This window comes from Camelus ferus, chromosome 10 (genome assembly GCF_009834535.1).
Source record: "Camelus ferus isolate YT-003-E chromosome 10, BCGSAC_Cfer_1.0, whole genome shotgun sequence".
NCBI classification, from domain to species: domain Eukaryota; kingdom Metazoa; phylum Chordata; class Mammalia; order Artiodactyla; family Camelidae; genus Camelus; species Camelus ferus.
Window position 1 is genome coordinate 59,372,270 of NC_045705.1, and position 18,028 is coordinate 59,390,297.

An 18,028-nucleotide genomic window follows, 5' to 3' on the forward strand; every position below is an offset into this window, starting at 1 on the left:
GTAAGGAATGAAAGAATGGATATTGCATAGGCAGCTAGCTGTCTCTGCATCATGGTACAAGAATGGAAATAAGACTAATTAGGACACTTCTGGAGTAAGCAATGTGTTGAGTTTAACCAAGGTTAGGGTTTTGCCAGAAGTGTGATCGAGGGAGAGGTGCAGTGGACTTGAAGATGTAACAAGGAAGTTGTTGTAGTTTTGGACCATGGTTATTTAAGGAGGTTATTTAAGGAAGGAGTTGAGGGCATGAGGGACACATGGACAGTAAGAGTGGGAGAGTCAATGGACTGGAACTTTTGATGGTGATACGGAATTGTAAAAGTAGGGTCACTAGCATACAAGTAAAGTTGAAAAGCTAGGAAGTGGTGAGAGGCTTAAAATTGAGACTTGGAGGTGGTTTAGTTGTTGAATGTGACAAGGTTTGGGTTATGACTGTGGGAGAGATAACTGAAGTAGGATGGAAGATTTATTTAGAAGGAAGTGAAGAAACAGATTATACTGATATTGAAATCTTCAGAAATGATCACTGGAGTGGCTGCGCAGAAACTTAGATGCGAAGTCTTTCTGTGAATAAGGGGAGCTGACAGACGGGTAGATAGGTGACTGCAAAGAGGGACTGTGGGTATTATAGTCTGATGGTAAATACTTCAAACAAGCTAGGAATTTTGAGGAATAATATCTATTCTGTAACTTAAAAAAATTTTTTTACTAACAATGTGGTTTTCTTGGCGGGGGTTGGGGGTACTTTCATATAGATACTTTTAAATTCTAAATGATATTTCATAGTATGGATGAGGCATAATCCACTTAACCATTCTATTATCATTTAAATAATCTGCTGATTATTTAAATTGTTTCCCATTTTCCCCAACAGTGAAGAGATTTTGCACTAAACATACATGAACGTATCTAAGCAAATGCTTCCTTTAGGTTAGAGTCCTAGAAGTGAAAGTGCAGGGTAAATGTTATATACATTTTGTATTTTGGTGGATATAACAAACTGCCTTTAAAAAAGACTTTTTCAACTTAACCCTCTCACCAACAGTAAAAGAGTTCCTTTACTTTAAATCTTTGCCAAACCTTTATCATTATTTTTAATATTCTACTGTCTGCTGGATAAAATATCTCATTGTTTTAATTTACACTGCCCTGACTACTAGAGAGGAGCATCTTGTGCTTACTGGTCGTTTTCTGTGAATTCCCTGCTTATAACCTTTAGATGTGGAAGCTCATTCCACAAATACCTTTTGGGTATTTGTGATCTTGATTGCTAATGGCATGCTATTTTGTTGTTGTTTTTCTGTGCTTTTATAGATGTATTCTATTAAAAAGAAGTTTTCTGACACAGGGTTTTAAGTGGAAGGAGAGTATTAGCATGTGTTCAGTTCTTCATTTGGGCTACACTGATTGAGGGAAGAATTTTGTTGTATTCATTCTTGAATGTAGATATTTTTGTCTGCAGTAAATATATATTGAAGTGAAAAAATAATTTTTAGGGAGAAATTATTTCAATATTGATCTCTTCATGGTTCTAATCTATGTAAGATTGTTAGTTACTTTGTCTTTTAAAGCAATTGATGCGTTGCTGTAAGTTCTGTTTATTGGTTGCATTAAGCCTATTATTTACACCATTATTTCTTCTGCTTATTTGTTAAGTGCTTCACTTTGACTACATGGTTAAGTAATAGTTGCTCTATGTTATAGTTGGGAAACATGATCCATCATGCTTTTGTTTGTCTTCTTTGAATCATTAGACAGAAAGGTTGAAGGTGGTGGGGGGGATAGTCTTTTTGCTTCTAGACTGCTTTTCTCCCTGGTTTCTATAGTGGGAAAGATGAATTGCTTTTGATAATTCTGTGGATCACATGAATGGTTTAGGCTTTCTCTGAATTAGTTTACTGACCTATCCATTTTCTTTTATTCTCCCTCACCACTGTTTTTGGTGGAGAATTTGTTTTTGAGGAGAATTTTCTCCCCATTGCTGGCTGAATTATTCAAGTAGTAAGCATTGCAGTTCTTAGTCCTTAGCCAGAGCATAGAGTAATCAGATATAGTCAGTGGGTTACTGAAGTGAGTAATGACTCTATAAGGCAGACATTAACTTTTCTGAAGGAATTTTTTTTCAAGGTAAGTAAACTTTTAGGGCCTAATTATCTTTGAAATTATATATCTTTATGTTTCCTTTTATTATCTTTTTGCATGAACTGTTAAATATAATGTACTTTATTAAAACTTGAACGTTCCACGTAAGTCTATTTGGCTATGCAATGCATCATGAGCTGAATGCTGAGCTGGCCTTTCCCTTATTTTTTAAATTTATTAATTTTAAAAGAAGCTTGTATTTACTTAAATATGTTCTGTAACACCATGGAAGCAGCAGGTTGTTTGCGTGTTGAAAAAAATTTTTCCCAGTTAGATTGTAAAATCTTTCAAGATGGATCTGTTTTAGTCTCTTTAACTCTCCACCACATCTAATATAATATCTTGCACTTACATATTTTTTTTTACTAGCAAATGCTTTACTTTATTTTTTTTAACATTTTTTATTGATTTATAATCATTTTACAATGTTGGTGTCAAATTCCAGTGTTCAGCACAATTTTTCAGTCATACATGGACATATACACACTCATTGTCACATTTTTTTCTCTGTGAGCTACCATAATGTTTTGTGTATGTTTCCCTGTGCTGTACAGTATAATCTTGTTTATCTATTTTACAATTTTGAAATCCCAGTCTATCCCTTCCCACCCTCCGTCCCCCCTGGCAACCACAAGTCTGTATTTCTATTTCTGTCCTGTATTTATGCTTTGTTTTTGTTTGTTTGTTTGTTTACATATTTATTACATACTGATTGAATTGAGTTGTTGATCATCCAGTTTTAAAGCCCCTTCTTTTAGAGAAATGACTTGAGCAGGGATATACAGCTGTCTCATGATAGAACTAGATGTATTTTAAGATTTCTAGAGTTCTTTTTACCATATTATTTTCTCTTTTTTTCTTCTTCATCTGAAATGTTAATATGTAATCTTTGAGGAAATGCCTGCTTTTGGCATGTGCTGATGCACCTCTTTCTTGAAAAAGAAATAAATATAGAATCTCTTAATACATCTTTAAGAGCAGATAAGCTGTATGGTCCTAAGAAGGAAAAACTCTCAAAAGAGTATGTTTTAATTTTGACTGCATGAGGGAAGAACTTGTTACCTTTTAGGATGTTCAAAATCTGGAAATGTTCACCTAGTTTTTTTCTTCTTTTGCTATTTACAGCCACCCAGATGAGGAAAAACAACTTTATCAAGTAATGTGCTTTTCAAAGAAAAACAACATAATTTGGGAAATTCAAAGCCATGATCAAATTTAATTAGAATAGCAGGTTATTTAGATTACATCTGCAATGTGCTGTTTTTCCTTGTTTCTTTTATTTATGAGAGATGATCAGTAGTTATAAAATTACTATATTAGTATAATAGTTTATGTGGTTTAGAGACTAATTTAAATAAAATCATTTCAGTACTACTTGAAAACCAAACTAGGGTATTTTCTAGAAATAGTTGCAACTCTTCTGTCTCTAGTTTAAAATAAAATATTTTGTTAAAATATCTGATTAGTGAGACTTTTAGTAAATTTAATTAGCTTTATTTTTTCTTACTTATAAAACTAAGCAGAATTGTAAAGTACTGTGAGTTGTAAAAAGAAGAAAAGTTCAAGTTATAAAAAGACTTCAAGGAGAAAGGGAAAATTACCAGTAATCCTGCCACCTAATAACCATATTTAAATGCTTATCATTTTTTCTAGTAAAATTATTTTACTTGGTTATAATACCAATCTCCAGTAGCTTGAAATAAAAACTTCCATGGTCTCCAGTTGAACTTTATGCCATTTTCTTTTAGAATGTCCTGTTTTTATTAAAATAATGTCTAAACCACTCTATGTATTCAACCTTCTTAACACTCAGATATGGGCTTTTGGAAAGGGCACAGGTCACCAGCTCCATGAAGTGGCTAATTGGTCCTTGTTTCGGAAAATCCTTTAGGTATTTATCGAGAAATATATGTTTGTGAAATTCTGAACCATTGTCATTAAAACCTGCTTCATTGTTAATTAGAAACTCCTAGAGTTTCCCCTCTTTTGTCTACTGGATCATCTCTTCAGAACTGTTTTGGAAGGGCTATTCACTGACTGCAGCTAAATGCTTAGCAAATTCCACATCCCAAAGTGAAGGTGCTGTCTCTGTGTTTCAGATGCCTCTTTGATAACTGCCTTAAGCTCAAGTATTTATCTCTTCTCTTTGGATATATTTTGCCTAAAACTTTTTCTAAGATCAACGGTCTTCTCATGGCCAACATAATCATCAGCTCCTTCATCAAACTGAATCTGATGCACTGATCTCGTACTAACTCTATCTGTGGCAGATCTGGCAACTTTCGTAGCTGACATGATGTTACTGAAACTAATTTTAGGTCTTTCTCCATCTTTCTGTGCCCTTGAGTCTTCCTTGTGCTGTTGGATCTCCCCGAGCAGCTCTGACTTGGTGGTCTGCTTGTCAAAAGGGAGGGAGTCTGCAACAGCAGATGCAGCTGCCACTAGCTTAGAACTCAGGGACTCACTTCTCTTTTTGGGGGCATCTTCTGGGCTTTTGGAAGTCTGCCAGTTGCAGCCTCCAAACGTTTAAGTTGTCTTCTGTTGGGTGGCTTTGTTGTTTGTACATTTACTGTGCTTAATTCAACTTTCATGTCCTTAATAATATTTATCAAGTCTTTTTTCTTATTCTCATTTACACTGTCTTGGCTCTCTCTCTCTCCTTGGAAATCTCATGGGTTGGAGCAGAATGCTCATCTTTCTTGCGATAGATCATGCTATTAGTGCCAAAATATCTCCTGATATTATTTTTTTGTTCTGACCATTCCATATAGAGAAGTGAGTAACACAGTCACAGCCAACAATTCCTCTGGGCCTCCAGAGTGCAAAGGGAGGCAGGAAAGGGGGCAAAGAGATAGGATTCCCTAGACACTTGGAAACATCATGGAGAAACAAACTGAACTGGGAAACAATGGGGATAGAGCAAATGTCCCCCACCCCCATTATACTAAGTGAGATACGTCAGAGAAAGACCAGTACTGTATGATTTTACTTATATGTGGAAACTAAAAGGCAAAACAAATGAACAAACTAACAAAATAGAAACAGAATTATAAATACAGAGAACCCCTCCGGTGGTTGGTTGCCAGAGGGGAAAGGGTAGGAAAGAAATAGATGAGGGAGATTAAGACGTATAAATTTCCAGTTGCAAAACAAGTGAGTCAGGAGTATGAAATGTACAGTGTGGGGACTACAGTCAATAGCTATGTAATATCTTTGTAAGGTGGCAGATTGTAACTAGACTTATCATGGTGATCATGTTGAGTATAGAAATATTCAATTACTGCGTTGTTAACAGGAAATAACATAGTGTTGTAGGTCAGTTATACTTCAGAAACAAACTCACTCATAGAAAAAAAAGATCAGATTTGTGGTTACGAGTTAGAAGGTGCGGGGAGAGGGAATTGAGTGAAGACAGTCAAAAAGTACAAACTTCCAAGTTATAAATAAGTACTAGGGATGCAGTGTACAACATTTTAAATACAATTAACACTGCTGTATGTTGTACATGAAAGTTGTTAAGAGTAAATCCTAAGAGTTAAAAATTTTTTCTATTTAGTTTTGTGTCTGTATGAGATGATGAATGTTCACTAAGCTTATTATGATAATCATTTCATGATGTATGTAAGTCATATCATCATGCTGTACCCCTTAAACTTGTACAGTGCTGTATGTCAATTGTATCTTGATAAAACTGGGAGGAAAAATATATCTATCATAAATTTAAGCTTGACTTTTTACACAGTATATTTAGGGTCACACTATGCATGCCATTTTTACTAACCTTTTTATTTAGCATATCAGATGAAGCTTTCCATATCAATATCCAAGCCAACAGTTTTGATGGCTGTATAGAATAACAGAAAATATCTTTGTAATATATCACATGCATGCCGATATCTTCCTTAAAGCCTAACCATTTAAGAATCAGAAGTAACATTTAAAAATGTGATGTTTAAAAAAAGATTCCATAAAATAATTTTTAAAGTGTCCTATCTCTATTCAAATTTGTGTAAAAATTCACACGTAATCTACTTTCAGTAAAATTGCAAGCTTGGCTGTATTCTTCTGGAATTCAAATGAGAGTTTAAAGCCTCATGTGCTGCTTACATCTGAGAGGCAACTTTTTTGTTTATCTCAGACTTTAAAACAAAACTGCAGATGCTTGATAAATCACAATACAGATGGTGTGGCTATTTTGCCCTAACCTGAGAGACAGGGCGTTATAGTGCTTAGGAGCCAACTGTCTGAGTTCAGATCCTGGCTCTACATGTGAATTTGGGCAAGTTAGTTCATCTCTCCATGTCTTAGTTTCCTGGTCTGTAAAATGGACACCATAGTACCCAGCTTATAGGGTTACTGTAAAATAGTGCCTGGCACATGGTAATCCATATATAAAAATTATTATTCTTTTTTTTTAAGATTTTTTATTGATTTATAATCATTTTACAATGTTGTGTCAAATTCCAGTGTTCAGCACAATTTTTCAGTCATTCATGGACATATACACACTCATTGTCACATTTTTTTCTCTCTGAGTTATCATAACATTTTGTGTATATTTCCCTGTGCTATACAGTGTAATCTTGTTTATCCATTCTACAATTTTGAAATCCCAGTCTATCCCTTCCCACCCTCCACCCCCCTGGCAACCACAAGTCTGTATTCTCTGTGTGTGAGTCTATTTCTGTCCTGGATTTACGCTTTGTTTTTGTTTGTTTGTTTGTTTTTGTTTTTGTTTATTAGATTCCACATATGAGCCATCTCATATGGTATTTTTCTTTCTCTTTCTGGCTTAATTCACTTAGAATGACATTCTCCAGGAGCATCCATGTTGCTGCAAATGGCATTATGTTGTTGGTTTTTATGGCTGAGTAGTATTCCATTGTATAAATATACCACATCTTCTTTATCCAGTCACCTGTTGATGGACATTTAGGCTGTTTCCACGTTTTGGCTATTGTAAATAGTGCTGCTATGAACATTGGGGTGCAGGTGTCATCCTGAAGTAGGGTTCCTTATGGATACAAGCCCAGGAGTGGGATTCATGGGTCGTATGGTTAAGTCTATTCCTAGTCTTTTGAGGAATCTCCACACTGTTTTCCATAGTGGCTGCACCAAACTGCATTCCCACCAGCAGTGTAGGAGGGTTCCCCTTTCTCCACAGCCTCTCCAGCATTTGTCATTTGTGGATTTTTGAATGACGGCCATTCTGACTGGTGTGAGGTGATACCTCATTGTAGTTTTGATTTGCATTTCTCTGATAATTAGTGATATTGAGCATTTTTTCATGTGCTTTTTGATCATTTGTATGTCTTCCTTGGAGAATTGCTTGTTTAGGTCTTCTGCCCATTTTTGGATTGGGTTGTTTATTTTTTTCTTATTGAGTCGTATGAGCTGCTTGTATATTCTGGAGATCAAGCCTTTGTCGGTTTCACTTGCAAAAATTTTCTCCCATTCCGTAGATTTTCTTCTTGTTTTACTTCTGGTTTCCTTTGCTGTGCAGAAGCTTGTAAGTTTCATTAGGTCCCATTTGTTTATTCTTGCTTTTATTTCTTCTAGGAGAAAATTTTTGAAATGTATGTCAGAGAATGTTTTGGCTATGTTTTCCTCTAGGAGGTTTATTGTATCTTGTCTTATGTTTAAGTCTTTAATCCATTTTGAGTTGATTTTTGTATATGGTGTAAGGGAGTGTTCTAGCTTCATTGTTCTAGCTACATTGTTCTAGCTACATGCTGCTGTCCAGTTTTCCCAACACCATTTGCTGAAGAGACTGTCTTTATTCCATTGTATATTCTTGCCTCCTTTGTCGAAGATGAGTTGACCAAAAGTTTGTGGGTTCATTTCTGGGCTCTCTATTCTGTTCCATTGGTCTATATGTCTGTTTTGGTACCAATACCATGCTGTCTTGATGACTGTAGCTCTATAGTATTGTCTGAAGTCTGGGAGAGTTATTCCTCCAGCCTCTTTCTTTCTCTTCAGTAATGCTTTGGCAATTCTAGGTCTTTGATGGTTCCATATAAATTTTATTATGATTTGTTCTAGTTCTGTGAAATATGTCCTGGGTAATTTGATAGGGATTGCATTAAATCTGTAAGAATTATTATTCTTTAAAATTTGAAATTCTAAAAAGTCTAGCACAAAGTAACCCCTCTCCATTGCTGCCATTTTAAAAATTTCTTCATTTGAGTAAGAAATGGCTTACTGTCAAAAAGTTATGATTGGAAGCTGGAAAGTTAGTGGTATGAACCATAAATGAATTCCCAGTTTTCTTGCAATTTGAATAGTGAAGACCTGTCTTTGACTTTTCATAGTCCATCACTTAGAGCTCTTTACACTTCTAATAAGTGAGTGCCCTCCCCTTCATGTAGCCTTTTAGCTTGACAACATATGACTTAGACAATATCTGCTGGTTCAATTTATGTTTAAACTTAAATGCTTATAATTAATTTTATGTGCATTTTTTATAACACATGTAATAATTAAAAACCTATATTGAAGTAATTTTAAACATTTTACATAAAGGAGAAAATTTGTAAAATGTTATGTTGGCATGTATATTTATATATATTTAATTCTAAACATAACATTTAAATTGGAAGGTGTTTAAGAATTTAAAGTGAAGGGAGCATAGTATTGTCAATGTGATTTCTTTAAAATTAGGTATAAGTCATAAGAGCAAATAGTTGCTCTGGTGCTATTTAAGTGATTGCTCAAGTCGAAGTCGTGGCTTTAGCCTTGTTTGCAAGAGTTCATTTGCTATGATTTCTGGATGCTGTGAGATGGAAGCTTCAGGTAGTCCTTACTTATCCCAAACACTTTCTTTTTGTGTGCAGCATCAGCAATACTCACCATTTAGACCCCATAGTAGTGGTTAACTATTAGTATCAAATGAGAGTCTATGAACGAGATAGGAGATATAAAGCATTGATCGCTGTAGATACCGAAGTAAATTGAAATATTCTGACACTAATTTGAATATCTAACAAGTTCATCATGTTCTGAAGCAGTGTTTCTGAAGTAGTGGTCTACGACTTTATTATCTTGTATTATACTCCTTTCACAACCCCCTTAACAATTTAAAATACTTTTGATGTCTTCTGTTAAAGAATAATCCCTAGATAAGCAACAAAAGTGTATTCAGCCTATTTATTGAGATGGTGATATTTAGTGGTTACAACCTTATGGACTATAAGTGTATGATTTGTTAGATTGTTAGGAGATTGTCATTCTAAGTGAAGTAAGCCAGAGAAAGAAAAATACCATATGATACCACTCATATGTGGAATCTAAAAAAAAAAAAAGACAGAAATGAACTTATTTACGAAATAGAAACAGAATCACAGACATAGAAAACAAATATGGTTACCGCGGGGAAAGGTGGTGGGAAGGGATAAATTGGGAGTTTGAGATTTGCAGATAAAACTAACTACTATATATAAAATAGATAAACAACAAGTTTCTTTGGTATAGCACAGGGATCTATATTGAATATCTTGTGGTAACCTATAATGAAAAAGAATATGAAAACAAAAATATGTATGACTGAAACATTATGCTGTACACCAGAAATTGAAACATCACTGTAAAACTGACTAAACTTCAATTAAAAAAAAAGACCAAGTCTACAAACAAACAAAATATATATATTGGAAATTAACTTAAAGATTCCCATTATTACCTTTGTGAATCCTCTTAGGAGTCTTGGGTCCCAGTTTGAGAACCTTTGGCCCAGAAATAATTAGAAAATGAGTTAAATATATATAACTCATATAATTTACTATATGTTTTTATATATAATCATCTTATTTTATAGGAAAAAAATCTGTTATTGTGTCTTGGGGGGAAGATTAATGAAACACCACGAGGCTAGAAGGTCCTACAGCTCTCACAAATAATTTCTGTAGTCTACTATCATTGGGTGGTGGATCATTTCTTACTTAGATAAGAAAATGAGAAAATTACAGATTGGTGAACTCCTAATCTTTAAAGTACCATTTGGCAGGACTTTTCCTACTAGCTCTGTGTTCATGGCACTGCCAGGTCTGTTATCTTTTATTGTGGAATTGAGAGAAGCTCCCCAAAGCAGGGGGACTGGTACAGTGACCAAAATAGGTATAGTTTATACTGCAGAGAATATTTGTTGGAAGGACCTTTTAAAAATTAATTAGTCCAGTGACGTCATTCATTTCAACCACATTCTGCTAGAACATAAGCCCCATGCAAAGAGCTTTGTCATTTTTGGTCAGGGTTGTATCCTTAGCACTGAAAGGAGTGCCTCACATGTAGACTCTAGTGCTTTGTAAATATTTGTGGAACTGAACTTATTGAACACAGGCCCTGTGTCTAGAACTCAAGTAGGAGAGAAGAAATGAAGGATGAATAGGACATGGTTCCAGACTGAAAGAAGCTCATAGTGTTTAGGGAAAGATTTGAAAACAAGTAATTGGACACAAGCAATTTGTGTTAAAAATCCATGATAGAAGTGTGTTTTGTGTGTTATGAAATGTATATTAAAATATTTCATTTGGAAACAGTCTGATATGTATATGTATTTTAATCTAAACTCTAAGGATGGCTAGTTAACATTTGAAGCACTGAAGGGGAATAGTGGAATAGTTACATGGCATTTGAAAGACTGTAATCTGAACTTTTCTCTGCAGAGGCTCCTAAAAGCCCTTTAGTTAGCTCTATAATCACCCAGAACTTGAGGTTTGTTAACTAGCATAATGGATGTTATAAATGATTTCTAAATTTTTAATTTTCATAACATTTAAACAAACATAAAAGTGGAGAGAACAATAAAATGCACCCCTGTATACCTATCACTTAGATTTTACAATTATGAAGATAAGTAATTTTTCATGATGAAATGAGTATTATTCAAGACATGTGGATTAGCTTCAAATATTGTACAGGCATTGCTGCCCTTGCATGAACAGAATTTTAGAATCTAGTGAGTTCAATAGCCTGTTCCTTCGATGGAGCATTGCCCTATGGCTAGGAATTCTGTTTGCCTCTGTGCTTAGCTGTTAGGAGAAAATTCAACTACCTGATTCTAACCAGAAGAAGTTGAAGTCTCCTGCTAAAATACTGCCTTTGCCTTGAGTGAACCTGTCATACAACTTGTTTACTGTAGTATCTAAAAGAAAGCTATCTGGAAGTTCATGATATGTATGTAATAGGATATATAACACTTCAATTATTTAAGTGCTATAAAATATACATAATATAACATTTGCCGTTTTAACCATTTGAAGTGTACAATTGAGTAGTCTTAAGTACATTCACAGTGTTGTGCAATCATTACTTTCTTTTTCCAAAATTTTTTCATCACTCCAAATAGAAACTCTGTACCCATTAATCAATATCTCCCCATTCTGCCATCCCCCCAGCTCCTAATAACCTCTAACCTACTTCTTCCTTCTACAGATTTGCCTATTCTAGATATGTAAGTGGAATCATACAATATTTATCCTTTTGTATTTGGCTTATTTCACTCAGCATAATGTTTTCAAGGTTTATCCACATTGTAGCATGTTTTAATACTTCATTCCTTTTTATGGCTGGATATTTTATTAAGTGTGTATATCACGCTTTGTTTATCCTTTCATCTCCTGATAGACACTTGGGTTGTCCCACTTTTTGGCTATTGTGAATAATGCTGCAGTAAACATTGGCATATAAATAACTGTTTGACTCCCTGTTTTCATTTCTTTGGTGTATATCACTAGGAGTGGCATTGCTGGGTCATAGGAATAATTGTATGTTTAATTTTTTGAGAAAACGTGTTTTCTACAGCACTATCTTACATTCCTACCAGCAATGTTATGAGGGCTCCAATTTCTCCATGCTCTTGTTAGCACTTGTTATGTTCTGATTTGTAAAAATAATCATTTTAGTGGGTATCTCATTAGGTTTTGATTTGTATTTCCCTAATGAATGATGATGTTGAGTGTCTTTTCATGTGCTTATTGACCGTTTGTGTCTCTTCTTTGAGAAATGTCTTATTTAAGTCTTTTGCTCAATTTTGAATTGGGTTGTTTGTCTTTTTGTTGTTGAGTTGTAAGAGTTCTTTATGTATGCTGAATGTTAAATCTTTATCAGATATGGGATTTGCAAATATTTTCTCTCATTCTGTAGGTTGGCTTTTCACTTTTTTGATAGTGTCCTTTGCACAGAAGTTTTTAATTTTGATGAAGTCCAGTTTATCTGTTTTTTCTTTTGTTGCTTGTGCTTTTCTGTTTGGCTTTTTCACTCAGTGTAATTATTTTGAGATTCATTCACTTAGTTGCATGTATCAATAGTTTATTCTTTCTTATTGCAGAGTAGTATTTCATTGTATGCATATGTCACAATTTGTTTATTTATTTGCCTTTTGATAGATATTTGGGTTGTTCCCATTTATATTACAAATAAAGCTGCTATGAACATTCATGTACAAGTCTTTGTATAGCATATATATTTTTTTCTCTTAGATAAATACTTAGGCATGAGATGGCTGGATCATAAGGTAGTTGTGTTTCATTTTTTAAGAAACTGCCAAACTTTTCCTAAGTAGTTTTACTGTTTTAACTCCTACCAGTAGCATATGAAAGTTCTGGTTTCTTTCAATGTTTGCCAGCATTTGATATGGTCAGTCGTTAATTTTAGCAATTCTGATTGGTGTGTGGTGGTATCTCATTGTGGTTTTAGTTTGTGTTTCCCTAGTGAGTAATGATGTTGAGCATCTTTTTGTGTGTTTATTTGCCTTTCGTATATTTTCTTTGGTTTAATGTCTTTTCAAATCTTTTGCCTTTAAAAAAGTGGGTCATGTATATTTTCTTGCTGTTGAATTTTGAAAGATCTTTGTATGTTCTGGATACAAGTCTTTTATCAGGAATATGCTTTGCAAACATTTTTCTTCCTGTGTGTCAGTCTCTTCATTCTCTTAGAGCCTTCTGAAGAGCAGACATTCTTAACTTTCAAAAAGTACAGTTTATACCTTTTTTCTCTTATGGATTGTGCTTTTGGTGTTATATCCAAGAATTCTTTGCCTAGCCCAAGGTCACAAAGATTTTCTCCTATGTTTTCTTCCAAAAGTTTTATAGTTTTTGGCTTTACATTTAGGTCTATGATCTATTCTGAGTTAATTTTTATATACGGTGTGCAAATTGATGTCCCAGTTATTCCAGCATCATTTGTTGAAAAGACTATCCTTTCTTCATTGGATTATCTTTGCAACTTTGTCAAAAATTAGTTATCCATTTATTTGGTTTTTTGTTTATTTCAAAACTCTATATTCTATCTGTACCATTGATCTATTTATTTTCACACCAGTACCCTGCTGTTTTGATTATTGTAACTTTATAAGTTTTGAAATCTGTTAGTGTTAATCCGCCAACTTTGTTCTTTTTCAAAGTTATTTTGACTTCCTGGTTCTCTGTATATCCATCTGAGTTTAGTTATTAACTTGCTAGTTTCTACAAAAAAACTTGCTGGGATTTTGACTGGGATTGCATTGAATCTATAGATCAATTTGGAGAGAACTGACATCTCAATAATATTGAGTCTTCAGACCTGTCAACATGGTATCCTTCTATTTTCTTAGGTCTTCTTTAGTTTCTCTTAGCAGTGTTTTGCGGATTCTAGTTTCCAAATCTTGTCAGATTTATCTTATGTATTTCACATTTTTGATGTTAACTGTAAATGGTATTATAATTCCTATAAGTATATAAAAATCCAGTTGATTTTATATTTTGATAGTCTATCCTGCAACCATCCAAAACTCACTTAGTAGTTTTAGTAACTTTTTTGTAGGTTCTAGTGGATTTCCTACATGGAGGATTATGTTGTCTGAGAATAATGACTGTTATAATTGGAGGACTTTACTACCAGATTTAAAAATGATAGTCATCAAGACAGTATGATATTGGCATAATGAAAAGACATAGATCAATAGACTAGAATATAGTCTTGGAATGGACCCTCGCATATATAGTCAAGTGATGTTCACAAAGACACAAAAGTAATTCAATGGCAAAAGAACTGTCTTTTCAATAATTGTGCTGGAAAAAACTGAATATCCTATGAATAAGTAAAGGTGAATTTTGATCTCTACTTTACACAATATACAAACATTAATTCAAAATAGATCATAGACTAAACATAAAAGCTAAAACTATGCAGAAGAAAAGGTAGAAGAAAAAAATTTTGACCTTGGGGTAGGCAAAGATTTACTAGATAGGAACACAAGAAACCCTAATCACAGAAGAAAAAATTGATATATTGGATTTTACTAAGTTAAAAACTCCGACTCATTTAGGAAATAAAGGCAAAGCAAAGACTGGGAGAAGATATTCTCAAAATGTATATCTAACAGTGGACTTGTATCCAGAATTTATAAAGAACTGTTGCCCTTAATAATAAGGTTAAAAAAATTGGGTAAAAGGTTTGATTGAACAGACACTTCATAAAAGAAGATAATGCTACTAAACATATGGAAAGATGCTCAACATAATTAGCCAGCAGGGAGATAACTTATTAAAATTACAATATGATGTCCTTTTACGTCCTCTAGAACAGCTAAAATTAAAAGGCTAAGAATTCCTCATGTGCGAATTAATGTGCAAATGTGACTAAGCTGGAACTCTCATGCATTGTTAGTGGGAGTGCAGTCCTCCCTCAGCATCCACAGAGGAATGGTTCCAGAAACCCTGCAGATACCAAAGTCTGTGGATGCTCAAGTCCCTTATATTAAGTGACTTAGTAGAGTTGGCATTTATATCTGTGGCATCCACGGGTTCCACCAAAGGTGGATTGATTCTGGATTTTTGATCTGCTGGTTGGTTCAATCCATGGAATCCATGTATATGGAGGGCTGACTGTATAAAATGGTATAACCTCCATGGGAAACATTTGGCTGTTTATAAATTTAAACATATACTTACTACTTGACCCAGCAAACCACTTGTAGCTGTTTAGCCAAGCCTAAGAAAAACATCTGTCCACAAAAAGACATGAATGTTCATAGCAGCTTTGTTCATAGCAGCTTTATTCATAACAGCCCCAAACTAAATACAACCCAAATTAAATACAACCCAAATGTACAACACTTAAGTGGATAAACAAACTGTGATATATTCATACAATGGAATATAGCTCACCCATAAAAGGAATATAATAATAAACTCAGTAACATGGATGAATATCAAAAATATGCTGAGTGAATGAATCCTGATGTAAAGGATTATATACTATGTGATTTTATAACATGCAAAACTAACCTGTAGTCATAGTTACCAGATTAAAGGTTGCCAAGGGCTGTGTAGGGTGGGAGATAGATGGCTAGTGGGCTTGAAGGGACTTTCTTGGGTGGTAAAATGTTCTAAATCTTGATTAGGGATATGGTTATATGGATATACACATTTGTCACAATTCATAGAGCTATGCATTCCATATGTGTTCATTTTATCATATGTAGATTATTCCTTAACGTGGTTGATTTTTTAAAAAAATCAATTCTAAGTGAATTATACATCTAAATGTGAAAGGTCAAATAATAAGCTTCTAAAAGATAACATGGGAGAATTTCTTAAATAGGATATAAAAAGCACTAATGTTAAATTAAACTACATTAAAACCTAGAACTTCTAGTGTTCAAAAGACACTACCAAGAGAGTAGCAAGTTACTGTGAGAGGGGAAAAAAAAGTGTGTATCTTGTATGTATATTTTTTCCTTGAAAATTGCCTCATATCCAAAAAATATAAATAATTCCTAAAATTACTAGGAAAAACCCAAATATTTAAAAGAAAAATGGGCAACAATGTGAATAGGCACTTCATAAAAGAGAATTTCCAGATAGTCAGTAAACATATGAAAAGCTGCTCTACATGTTCAGTCATCAGAGAAATGCAAATTGAAGTCATAATGTAGTGGCAGTATGTATGCACTGAAATGGCTAAAATAGAAACACAGTGCTCACAAGGTTGAGAGCAACTGTCATTCTGCTACATTGGGTTGGAGGGTGGGAGTGTAATCTGAATAACCAATTTGGAAAACTGATAGCCTTGAGATGCATTTCATACTATTTCTCATATTGTTCTCTGTAGCCAACTATTAGGCCAGCCACTTTTACTGGCTTGTTGTCTCTCATTGTTATGCTATTCCATCCTTAACTCCTGCTCCCCAATAAAATATTCATGAATAAGCCTTCTACTCAGACTCTGACCAGCTCCCCTTAACAAAGAATTATCTGCCCCAAAATGTCAGTAGTGCTGAGGTTGAGAAATGCTAGTATCTGAAGTTCCAAAGGTTTGCTTAAAAATCTAAGCTCTTCAGTATTCAAACAGTGACTTTAGGAAATAACCATGAGTGTTAAGTTTTGTGTCTATAAAATGATAATGATAGATACAAACAAAACCCTTAAGGATTAGATAAGATAAGCTCTATAAACTTAATGCCTAGGCCATAGAAGAGTTCAGTAAACAGCAGCTGTTGTTATTTCCTATTCAAGTTTCCATGCTACTTTCTGACACTCTCTGAGCCATTTTCCCTGAGTATAAAATCTCTTTCCCAGAGACCAAGTTCTCAAATCCTTACAAATAATCACCAAAAGGGTCAAAAAATAGCATCTGCAGAACCCAGTATAGAGATAACACTATTAATGTGAAGATTTAAATGAATATATGGGTTTTTTCAGTTTTGTAAATTTTCAGCATTAAGTTGATGCTGTGTTAGCAGCGACTCAACATTGCAATGAAAAGATTGTTTTGCCAGCAACACATGTTCATTGTCAAAACTTTGAGAGCATCAATAAACACTAGGAGGCAGAGGGTACATTCCAAAACACTAGAAAAGCCAGAGAACATAGTATGTAAATACTACTAAGCACTAAATAAAATAACACTAAAATATATAAAACAGGAAATTTAAAATTTAGGTTTTTATAAAATAGTAGTATCTGTGTATGTATACATTATTGGAGGCTATCCTGTGCATTTAGGGTGTTTAGTAGCAATTCCTGGCCTCTGCCCACTAGATGCCAGTAGCACACACCTTATCCCCTCAGTTGTGACAATCAAGAGTGCCCTAGACATTGCCACATGTTCCCTGAGAGGCAAAATCATCTTTGGTTGAGAACCACTGAGATAAACGTAGATTTGAATTCCAGCTCCAAGGCCTTGGCTCCATAAATTTGAACACATTTACCTAACTCTTAAACCTTAGTTTTTTAAAAGTAGATTATGTACAGTGGCTTTTGCTTAGCACCTGACACATAACAGTTCAGTAAATGATGATAATTAATGTGATGCTAAAACCTGTTCTCTTTTGTGCCACTCTGCTTGTCTATCCTCTAAAAATGAATGCCTCTTTGTGTAGCCTGTGGTCATATTCTTGAATAAGAGTGTCTCGTCTAAGATCATCAAAAGGCATTGATCTTATATGTGGGCAATCAGCATAGACTTCAGGTTTGCTTTCTCCCTATCTATGGATTAGCCTCCTTTCTCTTGTTTTCTTGTATGACTTGGGCAGAGTTGGGAGTACATTATTTCAATTTCCTCCTGAATAACATTGTATATGGTGTTCATTGCATGTTCATAACCTCTTGAGTTAGACTCAGCATGTTAAAGACTAGTTAGGGTTTATTGGAATCATCCTGTAGAAATTGGAAAAGATAAGACTGAATCTTTATTGTTGTTTATTGTTATTGTTGTTTTTGTTTTTTAACCTTGAGTTGACTGTCAATAAAAAGACTTTATTTTTTTATGAGTATAATTAAAAGTATTAGTAGCCTGGAATTGCTTTGATATACATTTTGTTATTTAAATTTTATTAAAACCTTAGGCAATGAAAAGAAATTAAAGAAAGGTTAGGATAGGGAACTCTTGTTATACTATAAGTATATAG

At 34.1% G+C, this 18,028-nt stretch overlaps 2 protein-coding genes and 1 pseudogene across 2 annotated transcripts in view; 1 reads left to right on the top strand and 2 right to left on the bottom strand.

Annotated features, from left to right (window-relative positions):
* Positions 1-18,028, top strand: part of RNF169 (ring finger protein 169) — an 82,290-nt gene that overhangs the window by 27,875 nt on the left and 36,387 nt on the right. The gene's annotated exons all lie outside the window — the stretch shown is intronic.
* Positions 1-18,028, bottom strand: part of XRRA1 (X-ray radiation resistance associated 1) — a 172,317-nt gene that overhangs the window by 26,492 nt on the left and 127,797 nt on the right. The gene's annotated exons all lie outside the window — the stretch shown is intronic.
* On the bottom strand, positions 3,801-5,293 carry LOC102515163 (annotated as a pseudogene).